Source organism: Lutra lutra, chromosome 11 (genome assembly GCF_902655055.1).
Source record: "Lutra lutra chromosome 11, mLutLut1.2, whole genome shotgun sequence".
Taxonomy (NCBI): Eukaryota; Metazoa; Chordata; class Mammalia; order Carnivora; family Mustelidae; genus Lutra; species Lutra lutra.
Window position 1 is genome coordinate 64,751,464 of NC_062288.1, and position 13,622 is coordinate 64,765,085.

Here is a 13,622-nt window from a genome sequence, read left to right on the forward strand (position 1 = left end):
AATAAAAATCTAGGGAAAATAGAACACAAGTAGCAAAATGGTAGACTTCTACCCAACCATTACTGATAATTACATTGAGTGTGATTTTTATCAGACTGGATTAAAAAAAGCAAGACCTACATAAATGCAGTTTACAAGGATCAAATTTTTAACATAAAGGGACAGTTAGGTTAAAAATAAAAGGAAAAAGATACACCATGCAAACATTAGTCATATATAAGCTGACGTGACTATATAAATATCAGAGAAAGTAGACTTCAAAACAGATTGTCAGAGATAAAAGGGTAATAACAATAAAAGGGTAATACATTAAGAAGACATAACAATCTTAAATGTGTATGCATCCAATAACAACTTCAAAACACATAAGCAAAAACTGACAGCTAAAAAAAAATAGATCTATAGTTATAATTTAGAGATTTCAATAATTTTTTTTTAAGATTTTATTTGTCAGAGAGAGTGAGAGAGCACAAGCAGGGGTGCAGCAGGCTTGCCTCTGAGTAAGGAGTCCCATGCAGGACTTGATCCCAGGACCCTGGAATCATGACCTGAGCCGAAGGCAGATGCTTAACCCAGGCGTCCCAAGAGTTCAATAATGTTCTCTCAAAAATTGACTGAGAGAGCAAATGGACAGAACATTAATGAGGATATAGAAGACATGAACAACCTTATCAACCTAATAAACATCTATGAAACAGCACATTTAACAATGACAGAATACATGTAATTTTTAAGTGCCCATAGAATATCCACCTAAGTTGACCATATGCTTAGCCATAAAACAAGTGTCAACAAATTTCTGAAACCCAATTCTTAGTATATATAAAGAGAATAAAAAATGCTTACCTCAGCCAGCTGTGCAGACTAAGCTGAGCTAAAATATAAAAATCTTTTGGTTTGATTCTTGCTTGCCACATAAGTAGAAGCTCAAACAATACTATTTTGTTTCTTCCCCTCTTACAAATTTTAAGATACAGAGTCATTAAACTTCATCAGAAACAAAGTACTTAAACCTCACAGGTCAAGCTATTCAAGGTTACATACCCTTACTTAATGTTAAAATTACATTCCTGTAAAACCATGTATTCAACTGAATCTCCCTTAAATAAATACAGTCTTTCTTACATTATCAGCATATTAAACATCAACAATTACACTTGCTACTGTTCTTACCTCTGAATTCCTCTAACGCTCCTCTGTATTTTATTGCTGTGTAAATATTTAGAAGACTTAAAAAGGCTAATTTCAGATTTGGGCCTTCTCTGTTCAACAGTTTATACTTCAAGAACTTTTATACAGTTCATATTCTTATTTGTGAAACCTAGTGCAGCTCTCATATTAATACTATTTACATTTTGGGGGGTAACGTGGCACAGGTTTATAAAACTTTCCATGTAAATTTTTGATTTGATTAGCTGCTTTTAATTACATCTGAGAATCCCTTGCCAAATAATGATTAAAACAGAAAGGGTATGGTTGAGACATAAGCAAAGCAAAACAGATCTGTGTGAAAACTGCTTCAAGCACTGTGACAAAAGTAAATCCATTTAATTTGCACATATGTGGAGGGTTTAATCCAAATTAAAATAGAACAAAAGATAAATAAGGTGAGAAAACTAGATAAGGGAACTTCAGTGTGCACAAGTTCAGATGCTGTTTGTTTTTTAAAATCAGAGTGTAATTGATTCTTCTGGGAAATTTTTGGAGGAAAAAATAAAATTCATATATAATTATGGTTCAGAGCAAATTGCATTTACTGCCTGTTGAGCAAATTCAATTGGATTACTAAACCACAATGTTTCCCACCCCTGTGTCAGTTAAAGATCCAACTCTCTTCTCACTGGCTCCTTATGACCCAAATACTTAAGCACATTTGGGGTCTTTTCTGTGTTGTGTTTTTCAGGCAACCACTCCCCTCCTCTTTTTCAGTGGATCCCCACAGCTTTCAGTCTCAAATTCAAATTCACAGCCTTGGTGGACCCAGGTTGCTTCACAACATTCTCTGGTTTCTCTCCTGGCATCCTCTACCCGCGACACACATTCTTCACTCTGGCCACACAGCACTCACACTTCTGGAGCATATGGTTCTATGCCTTCTGGGCTCATTCATTTATTCACCCTTTCTGTCATACCATCAGAGATACCAGCAGAGTATCTATGAGCACTATGCTTAGTGGTGGGAATACAATAGGAGGACTGAAAGAAACACTGTCCCTGCCCTCAGGGGGTTACAGCCACGTGGAGGAAATGGACTTTAATTGAAGAATCTCACAGGAACCGTAAAATGACTGTTCTGATGGTTGATGCAGTCTCTTCAATACAGGGACTCCATGTGGTTGTAAAGTCAGGAATGCTTCTCTGAGTGTGGCCCTGACACAGAAGAGAGAGCAGAGTTGTCTGGGAGAAGGCAGAGCCCTGTGAGTTAGAAGGAAGGAGAGTAGGTAGATGTTGCAGGTCTACAGAGGGAGGAAAGCACAGTGAGGTTGGACTCCTCAGACGAAGGCAGACGGACCAGGCCGCCAAAGCACTGTGATACTTACCCATTAGCAATCCATTCCAGTGGCTCTGCCTTCCCTTTGGACCTTCCTCTCCTATCACTTTCCGCTTTTGGGGCTCAGCTCAAGAAAGGTTTCCCCTTCTCTGGGAAACATTTGTTGCCTGCCCTCTCTCTCTCTGAAGGGTAAAGTGTCCTCACTCCAGAACTGTGAACTGCTGGTCTTTGCATCCTCAGCTCCTTTCACAGGCTCTGCCATGGAGGAATGGATATGTGGGAAAACTGGGCTAAGCAGGACTGGGGTTTTGTTCGCTGAGCATGTAAGAGAGGCAACTTGGTCTTATGAGTCCAATTTTCAAAGGCTCTCCCAGCAGGTGGCCCTAACTCTTCCAGCGCCAATTCAGGGTCCTCCCCCCAACCCACCCACCAAACGAACCCTCCCTTTTAATTCAAACCAAATCCCAGCTTGATGTAATTTCAGACGGTAAGGAAACGCTGGATCTGATGTGGAAGCATGTGGTTTATGCAGAAGAACTCAACCATGACTTACTCCACACTACGGGTGCCATCCTGATTCTCATCAGTTTTCCCAGGTTGGTGCTCCTGTGATGAAGATTATTAAGGCTCTTGGAGAGAGAGGCTGTACCCTCTTGGGAATGTTCCAGTGAGCAAGTGGAGAGCTGGGCTGGGGAATCACAGCCACTAATTGGGGCATAGATGGAACAAATTCCCTCTTATTGCAGAAAGGTATTGTATTTCACGTTGAGGGAAAGAAGAGATTTGCCTACAAATTAGGCTGGAAACTCTAGAGAAGAAATTGTTTGCTGGCCAAACTGGTATGCCAGGACTGTAATGAAATATGACATAAGGAGAAGGCAGTAGGTGTTCAAATAAGAAAGTGGGTTTTCTTTAGTATTTCCTTTACTATCGTTTTGGAGGGTGAGTCCCTTCTGTTGCTGTATTCTTGGCACTCACCAAATATTCCTCCTTTGGGTGATTATTAAGCCCTTTGTTTAGCAGTGGATCCCAAGAAGCAGCAGCAAAAACCCTGAGAAATGTTAGTTACTCATGCTTCTGCTGATGCCATGGAGAAGAGAGTGAAAGCTACTGCCCATTTATTTCAGAATCATAACATGGATGGAAAGGTTTTTTGAACATTGTTTTCTGTTTGTAAATGAGCAAGAAGGTTAGACAGACATGGAGCCCAGAACCTTTGGTGCCTCACTTGCCCAGCATTAATCCTCCCAGCAAGCCCTCCTTCCCACCCAGTATCTTCTCAATCCTGCCTGGCAACCCCTCCTTCTTAGAGAATCACTTCCCTCTCTTGGGTGCCCTTGTGGTTTCTTCATTTGTCCTGGCTAGACTTGCTCCTTTGCCTTGGCCTCCCTTTGGATTTGCCTGTGCCTGTGTTTTCCTGTCATGGAATGACCCATTTGGAGTTAGGTGTTGGGCTTCAGAACTACTTGGGGTGCCTGGGAGGTTCAGTAGGTTAAGTGTCCGACTCTTGATTTTGGCTCAGGCCATGATCTCAGGGTTGTGAGATGGAGCCTTGGGTTGGGCTCCACACTGGCATGGAGCCTGCTTAAGATTCTCTCTCTCCCTCTGCCCCTCACCCCTTTCCCGACTGTCAGGCATGCATGCGTTCTCTCTCTCTCTCTCAAAACAAACAAAAAGCCAAAACCCCTAAAAACTACCACTGCCCATCTCCAGACTCCAGAGCACAGCACTTTTTCTCCCATCACTCCAGTTAGTCCATAACAGTAAAGGAAAATAATTACTTAGGGTCCTTTATGTGTTGGCTTTAATATATACAACTTATAAAAAGGCCACACTTCTACATTCAAGTGTTCTTTATTAAAACACACACACAGTGTAAATGCAGACCGATTTTAATAAAAGTATTGAACTGATTTGTGGTTTCTTTGGGGGTAAATTCAAATGAGGATGATGTATAGAGGCTGTTAAGAGAATATTTTCCTTTTAGCATTAAGGAAGGATTTCTTTGGTTTGTGACAAGTGATCATTGGAACCTTTCAAGTGAGTGAATGATGGGCAGTCTAACCCCTTCTAAAGCACTTATGTGACCCAATCAGGGGGTTCAAAGTTGGATGGATCAAACCAAACAAGGCCTATGAATGAAAACCTTTTGCGTGGGGAAAGCCGCTTGCCTGAATACTTAGTCCCCGAGGAATCGCTTGTTTGCTGCTCAGCGAAGCACTCATTATCTTTACAGGGAGTTTTTTTCTCTTCACCTGTTACTTCTGATTTGATTGAACTGTTTTGTTTTGTTTTGTTAAGGCAAATTACAAATATAGTCACTGGTCTTACTAGAAAACAGTTTTATTTAGTTTTTCTTTTTTTTTAAGACTTATATGACTTAGGAAAAAAAACTAAAAAAAAAAAATCACTTTTCTTTCTAGAAAACTACCAGATATACTTTAGGGAGCTGTATTTTGGAAATGTTTCTCAGGAAAAGTTGTATTAATCAGCTGACAGATTTTTGAAAGCTGGGACTCATGAACAGCATGAACAATTGTTTAGCGTTGTGAAGATGGTAAAGTTAACTTTTGTTTTTCAGCTTTGAAAATATTGGCATAGGGATTAAGAGAGGAGCTCTTTACCGGATAAATACTGAAATGTATTTATTGCATTACTTTATGGGTTTTACTAGTATCTTCCCAAGATCTTTGGAATACCTTCCTCATGAAGTAATAAAGGAATACTTGCAGTATTCCTTTGAATATACTTTATAAGTTTAACTGCAGTGTTGTTGTGAGGAAAAATTATTTCTTTTCCTCTAGTAAAAACGTGTTCATATAATTATCTTGGGAAATGTGATTTTGAGGTCAATAAAACAGGGACTTCTAGCCTGTAGACTACTTTCTCTCTGTGTGAACTGGAGTTCATCACTTGGGCATCAGAGCCATTTTCCTACCCACCCTTCCCTACCCTCTGCCAGCACCATCTCCCAGAGTCCTTCCTGAACTTGTGAAAACGGCAGCTTCCCCTAGTGTCACAGCTCCTTTCTTTGCAGTTCAGAGTCGCCTTTATAGGAGTTGTGGGAATCACAAGCACTACACAGCCTTCCCCTGATTTCCAGGTGCCTGATCACGCCACCTCAAAAGCTGCACAAACATCTTCCCTACCACGTGCCGCAGGTAAGCTCACAAATGAAAGCCTGCAGGCTCCGAGTCTCCCCAGTCCCCTTCCTTGCCCACAAGTGCCTGTGTTTCAGTCAAGAAGTGGGTCAGTTTTGGCTAAAGTGCTCTGCTGAAAAGGAGATCAAGACCCAACAGAGCCTACAAGCTTCTGTCTTGTGATGTATGAGGTAGGGGAGATGGTGGATGAGCTTAGGGGGAAAGTCCCTACTGGACTCTGTAGTGGGGCAGCCTGGCATCTGGATACTATCAACTTCTCTGAACTTTTCTTCTCTGTGAAACAGAGATAATAATACTTATCCACACTACAGTTGTGAGGATTAATCGATGTAAAATGCTTTGCATATTTCTTGACATTTTAAGAATCACAAGAGAACATTTCCAGACTTTTCCACTGACACCTGTCAGATAATTCCAGTGTCAGCAATATCTTATGTTGGTGCTGTTACCCGAGATGTATATGTCTGTCCAGCACTGGCTATGTCAAGTAAAGCAGATCCAGTGCATGTTTGTAGGAAACAGCTAAACAGACAAACAAACAAAGAGACAAACAAAACAAAAAAACCCAAACCTTCCAAGGCACCATCTGAGAAACTCTGAGTGGACAATAATGTATAAGCACATGGTATTTGTTTTTAGAGGGTAGGCTGTAAATAAAAGTTGAGGCAGGACCTGGTCAGAATTTGAAACCTGTCAGGTGAAGTTCAGATGATCTGGCTCCAAGTTTGCCTAAAGATGACCTCAGGAAAAAGTTTTTCAGCCACGGGTTTAGTCCTGTGTGCTGAGTTAAAGATGACACAGTAGACTTCTCACACACTCACTGTCATGTCAGAAATGGTCACAGGTGTGGCAAATGACTGCTTTTCTCCACTGATGGATTTAGGGGCCAGAGCTGACTCTGAGAAAAAATGTGGAGTGGATGACATTTTCCTTTGGTGTCCTTGGCCTCATCATTGCTACATCCCTACTTTTAGTGACTTTTCTAAGGCATCAGATACCCAGTGTCCTTCCCTTTCCCTCATTAAATGCTGTGCTCAGAATTAGATGCCATAATGCATGTGAAAATGTCATACTGGTTTGTGGGAGCTGTGGCTTTTAGATGCCCTGCATGTCTTTACTCCCATTCCATCCCTCTCTGGTCACAGATGATGTGACTGGACTGTCAAGAGTACCTTACCCCTTTAGTCAATGTCTCCAGCTGACAGTTGACATATGGGCCCAAAGGTCAAGGTAGGCCAGTCAGGGACTTTTCCTGGGATAGTTGCAACTGGGACGAACTGATGGAGAAGATCTTTCTGTTTTGGGTTGGTGAAGTTAGAAACACTGGAAGCTTATTCTACTATGTGGAGAAAGCCTGTATGCCCAAGACAAGACCAGGGCTGAGCCAAACCAAAATGAAGGCTAGAGAGAGGCCTACCAGAATCAGGCCCTGGTTCTAGTCCCCAAGGCTCCCCAGACTGACCTAGTCCATGCAGCTGTGGCTCTTCCTGTCTGTGAGCTACCCCAGTGTTCTTACTGTAACTCTTCCCACCCCTGTTTTGCTTTAATCAGTTTACATTGTGTCTCTGTCACTTCTTTCTGGATAAATCCCGTGTGCTTCAGCCAACTCCGAGGTCTTCCTCCCTGAGGTGAATTTCTTAAAGTCACTACCAAGTATCGAATTATAGGAGAGTCTATAAGGTGCTTTTAACTGTCTCCCATAAGAAAAGACACTGAGGAAGTATAAATAGGAAACTAAATTCATTGTAAGATTACTGGTCTGTATATACTTTTTTTGGTCTAAAATGCTCAAATTATAGGTATTAGCTATGATAAAGATACTTTATTTTTGAAAGAGCAAAGACAATGTAATTTAAGTTTAGATCATTCCAGACTGAGTTTAATATGCAGATGACTGGAAATCTGCTAGAAATTAAATGCTGACTATTGGGTCCAACTTTAGGTTATGACCCAAGTTAGGGTCACTGAGGGTATCCAAAAGGGCTGAAAGATTATAAAAACAACAATAACAACAACTTGACATACTATTTTTACCTCTGAACTGCATAATTTTTGGGTTGTGGGAGGGAAATTTCTAGAGCAGAGGGGCTCTGGGGAAGAAAGTCAGCTACAGAGAAGCCAGGCCTTGGGTGGCAGTGATGCCAGAGCCCTGGTCAGAGCCATCGTCCAAGTGGAGTGTATATCAGAGATAGGAGTTTGTATGCGTTCCATTGATTTGCAGCAGGGTAGAAAAACAGGTTTCATCTTTTATGACAATTCCTGACAGATAATGAGTAGTACATGGAGAATTTTTATTCAGAAAGAGTCCAAGGTTGAGTGTAGGCTTACTGGGTCAGTTATGAGTATTTATTAGTGATATCTGTCCTGGGCATGGGAGTGGATTGTGGTCATACTACATGGATCAGGAATTTCCCATCCCCAGTTAAGATTCTCAGCAGCAGGGCAAGTAAAGAACTCCCACCTCATTATGACGGAGCCATACTTGCTGAGCCCCCACCAGTTGTATGGAATTGAGCAGCAAGAAATTCATATCAACCTACATGCAGATCTGACCAGAAGTCAAGGGGGTAGTCCACAGAGCTATGGGAAATCAGCATTTTACTGGATATTGGCAAATACTGAGTTTAGATAATGCTCTCTATAAAGAATCAAACATTTTAAAAACTCCAATGTAGGCTGGTGAGGAAAAAAACTATAAAATGAGGTAAAGGGAACAATATCTTGAGATCTAAAAAAATTCCAGATTCTTGAAGAAATTTTTAGAAGGATGATAGGCTCCAGCAATCCATTTAAAAACAAATTAGACTAAGACAAAACATGTTCTCTGAAATAAAACAACACCCAAAGCAGAGATCAGGCTGAGAAAAAGAGACAATGGGATAAGATAAAATTTACTTATTTTATTTTCTACAGGTTTATTTTGTTCTTTTACTTTCTGCTTTTAGCTGAATGGTTAGTTCTTTTATTTTCAGTATTTCTTATTTTCTAGAACATGTTGTTGAGATAATAAAATTTTCTCTGAGTACCAATTTGGCTGCATCCCATAACTTTTGATATGGCACATTGAAAATTCTGATATTTGAGGTTTGATTTCCTCTTGTATCCAGTTATTTAAAAGGAATTATTAAAATCTAAGTGAAGGGAATTTGGGGGGTTATCTTTTGACCCTTACTTTCTAGTTTTATTATATTATGATTAGAGAGTAAATGCTATAATTTTTACTTTTTAGAATTTATGGAGGTTTTTTTTCCTTGAGGACCATTGCATCATAATTTTTAAAAAATACTCTGTAGATTCTTACTTATGACTCCCCTCCATGATCTGTTGATTAGCCTAAAGTTTTTCACTCTGACATAGGATTTATTTATATCTCCTTATTATTTTAACAATTTTTACTGTATATATTACTATTTAGGTGCATAAAGATTCCTTAAAAGGTTTCTACATTTTGTGAATGCATTCTCCCTTTGTCATGTTTAATATTTTAATTTTTTAGTTGAAGTATAGTTAACATACAGTGTTATATTAGTTTTAGGTGTGCAATATAGTGATTCAACTATTTTATACATTACCCAGTGCTCATCGTGATAAGTGTAGTCTTAATCCCTTTTATCTATTTCATATCCCCCTCCCACCTCCTCTCTGGCAACCACCAGTTTGTTCTCTGTATTTAAGAGTCTGATTTTTCATCTATCTCTTTTTTCTTTGTTTGTTAATTTGTTTTCCTAAATTCCACATATACATGAAATCATATGGTATTTGTCCTTTTCTGTCTGACTTACTTTATTTGGCATTATACCCTCTAGGTCCATCTATGTCATTGCAAATGACATTGCAAATCTCATTCTTTTTTATGGTTGAGTACCATTCCTCTGTATGTGTGTATGTTTGTGTGTCTTCTTTATCCATTCATCTATTGATGGATACTCAAAGTGCTTCCATATCTTGGCTGTTATAAATGCTACAATAAACTTAGGGGTGCATATATCTTTTCAAATTAGTGTTTTCATTTCCTTTGAGTAATACCCTGTAGTGGAATTACTAGGTCATATGATAATTCTATTTTTAATTTTTCGAGGAGCCTTCATAATATTATCCAATATTACACAGTAATATTTTCATTTTGAGTTACATTTTTTAAATACTTATATTTAAATCTAACTCTTTTTTGAAAGTATTTATCTGGTATATTATTGTTTATCTTATTACTTTTAATCTTTTGAATAATTTTGTTTAAATGTATCTGTTTTAAACATCAACATAGATTTAAAAAATTATTTTACCCAGTCTGTGTCTCTTTCAAGAGAAGATTTTTCTATTATGGAAAATTTCAGGCATATGCAAAAGATGAAAACAATGGCCATAAATTCTATGATGTCATTGACAAAACAATGACTTCAATCAATTCTAACCAATTTGGATTATTCTAAAGCAAGTTTTTTTTTAATTGGGAAGAATTGAAAGTAGGGATTTTTATTGCAGCTGGAATGACCCCAGAGAAGGAAAAATTACTTTCAGGTTTATCTATGACCTTTTCTAATTTACTTATTTATTGCTTTTCCTCATACCCCATATTTTCCTCTTTTCTTGGAATTGTGTTTTGAATTTTTTTTATTTTTCTAGAAGATATCTTTTAATGATTCTTATAGAAGATGCTCTTGACTGATACATTTTCAGTGAATAATGTTTTTTCTGTCAATAGAATTCCAGTTCAAAGTAATTCTTCCTTCTGAACTTTGGAGTTATTGCTTTTTGTCTTCTTTCAAAGCAAGAAGGAGTTACTGCTTCCACTGTAGGTAAATGTTTTTCTTTTTTGTTTTGGAACATTCAGTATTTTATGAATAAGTTGTTTGTAGTGTATTAAAACAATAGAGAGATATTCTCAGGTTCAACAGAAAGGTGTTTTTTAGAGCTCAGAAATTTATAGTACCCATGTATCTAATTTTAAATATTTACTTGAATACATGCATCAGCCAGCTGAGACATGAATTAATCGACAATTCAGGGGATTCATGATGTATTGTTTTCTGCCCCTACTGAGTTTTGACACCCCCCCCAACAAATTAGGCCTTTACATGGATTATTTGTTGTCAAATAGATTCTGCTCCTGCAAGGAGAACTTGGTCCCATGGTGCCTCATACAAACATTTTTCTTCTACCTTTGTTCTTTTCCCACTTGTGAGGAATGTTTTTCAAGCTCTGTCCTTCACCCTTGAAATTCAGAAGAAAATTCTTTCTTAATGATTGCTTAAAGCAAAATGGTGCCATTCTGTTCTAGCAGTAGCTAACATTGGCTACATATTTTCCAGAAAGAGAGATGGAGAGAGACAAAAATCCCCTGCCATTAGCTCTTTCTAGCAGAGTTTCCCTCATCCCACTTATTGCTTTAGAAGGGCTTCATTATTTTCCTTCCTCTTCCTTCTAGTTTGAAGTAACTTAATGCCCATTCTGTCTCATTTTTCTTGAAGAGTTTGTCATATTTTCAGTTGACTGAAGCTTAAAACTATTTGAGAACAATGGAAGGACTAAAGCTGTATTTTCAGTTTCTGGTACTGAGAATGTGAATAATTTTTTAAAAACACAGAATCTGGATTTGTTTTTAATGAGATAGATACAGTTTCGACTTTGTCCCTAGTAGACTACCAGGAGACAGAACTGTGAGCCACAAAATAAGGCCTCAAGCCGAGAATAACAACGATTTTGTTATGTTGTCCACTCCATCCTCAGTGCTGCCCATTCCAGGATCCATTCTGCTCTTTTCATAACACTGGAAATGATTTCACATCTGTAAGTAATTAGTTGCAAAATAATCTATCTTGGGACTGTGGGCTAGAGAAGGGTTGAGAAATAGGAGTTCCAACTGTGGTATAACAATGTGTAAATCATGTATTCCTTCTGCTTTTGTCTACATATACAGCTGTAAATATATTACATGAATACAGTCTGGTCCCCCCAAAGTACGACCATGGCCTTTTGAGAAGTTCATTATTGACAAGAACATCACCAACAACCATATCTCACATTTCTATATTCTCTCATTTTACAAAGCTCCCTCTCAACATTATCTTAATTCTTTTTTACAACAACCCTGAGAAATAGGAGAGGGTAAGATTTCCATCTGATATACAAGGAGCTGGTGGCTGTAAAACTCCTAGTCAGTAGGTAACATGATGTTTTTGTTGGGTTTTTGCAAACATTTTATTAACAATTTATTACTGTAATAATACACATAAAAAGAAGTACAAAAAATCATAACAACATGGTGTGATGAATCATCACAAAGAGAATACTCATGTAACCAGTTTCCCAGATCAAGAAACAGGATAATATCACCACCTCTGTACCCTCTTCCAGTCACTCCTCCCCCCTCAAAAGTAACTACCATTCTGACTCCTAGATAGATGACAGGCTTATTTGCATTAATTTTGTATGGCTTGTGAAAAGGACATTGCAAAGCATGGCTGCATTATATATATGTGTTTGATGTAGTCAGGAATACATCTTTACATGATGAAATGCAATGCACATGAGGAAATGATAAAAGAATGAAGATGATCCAACCTGAAGAAAGTTCATCTGAGTTGGAACTTACTAGCTTCTATATATGAGGGATGAATCTCTGGAATATTACAAGGAACTTTCTCCATTTCTTTCAAGAACTTGGGAAATCTCAGCTTACACAGAAAGAGAAAAATATATTTCTTTCATCCTTAGAACTCTGTGGACAAAAAGGAATCCATTTCCTTCTATAGATATTTAAATTTTTAAGCTATAAAGTGCTAATCCCGAATGACTTTGGTTCGATCTTAACCGGATGCATGGAATGGACAAAGTGATTTTTCTAGAGGGTGTCCTTTCCTTCCCGACATTTGGCTGAGCATTTCTATCAATTTCCATGGAAGGATCAGCACTGTGGTCTTTTAGGGGAAATGATGTTTTGCTGGAAAAGGAAGGCAGTGTCTAATTTGCCTCTCTCCTTTGGAGGTAAGAGCGTCTCCAGAGATGAAGTTTTTGCTTGTGAATGTGCTGCATCTCCTTCAGAAGGGCAGAGCCAACAACTGACAGTAATTGCTCCAGCTGGTATCCTTCATCAGATGAATTTTGGAAGCTTCCCCTCCCATGTCCTCACTACTCTTCTCTCATTTTTCTCTGCTGTATGGAGAATAGGAAGCCAACAGACAACCAATGACTTGTTTGGGGCTCATGCACACAGAGGAATACAGACTAAGATTGCATTCAGGTTCAATGCTGCCTTGAAATGGAATATTAGACTTTGTTTACCAAGGGCTATGTTGACGTGGCCATTAGAAAAGACCAGCTTTCTCTTTGGAGTCTGTGTGTGTCCCTGTGCTTCACCCCCAGACCCACTGAGCTCAGAGCAGAGGAATGTTTACATGAAGAGAGACTGCCAAGGTTTTAAATTGCATCCATTAAGAAACGAATTATCCTCTTAATCATTTTTGTTTTGTTCCTGAAAAGATTAAAATGCTTTTAATTTAATAAAGTTTTGAAAATAGGTAAGTATATAATTTTACAAAAATGTGTTCAGAGAATTAAGAATACCCAGGGAACTCTAGAGGATATTGAGAATGACCTATTTAGGTCTCACTCATCTGTTATTTCTTTAATACAAGGACATTGTCCAATTTTGGCTCTCTGTTCTCCTTTAGAAGCTCTTGGGCTACTTTTTTCCCTATCAAATCAATTAAGTCAGCTTGTATGTCGGAATCTAAAAAAAAAACAAACCAAAAAAACAAACAATTGGCATTTCTAACCTTCCAAATAGTGACACTCTTCTCTGGACAGACATACTTAGTTAGAAACACTGTCTTTATTCATCTCATTTTTATCCTGCTGATACATGAAAATGTAGACCTTATTTCTTCAGTGTGCCATTACAAGGTCAGTTCTGAGATGGGTGTATGGAAGATAAAGACATTTATTACTCTGATTTGATTATAAATAAATGT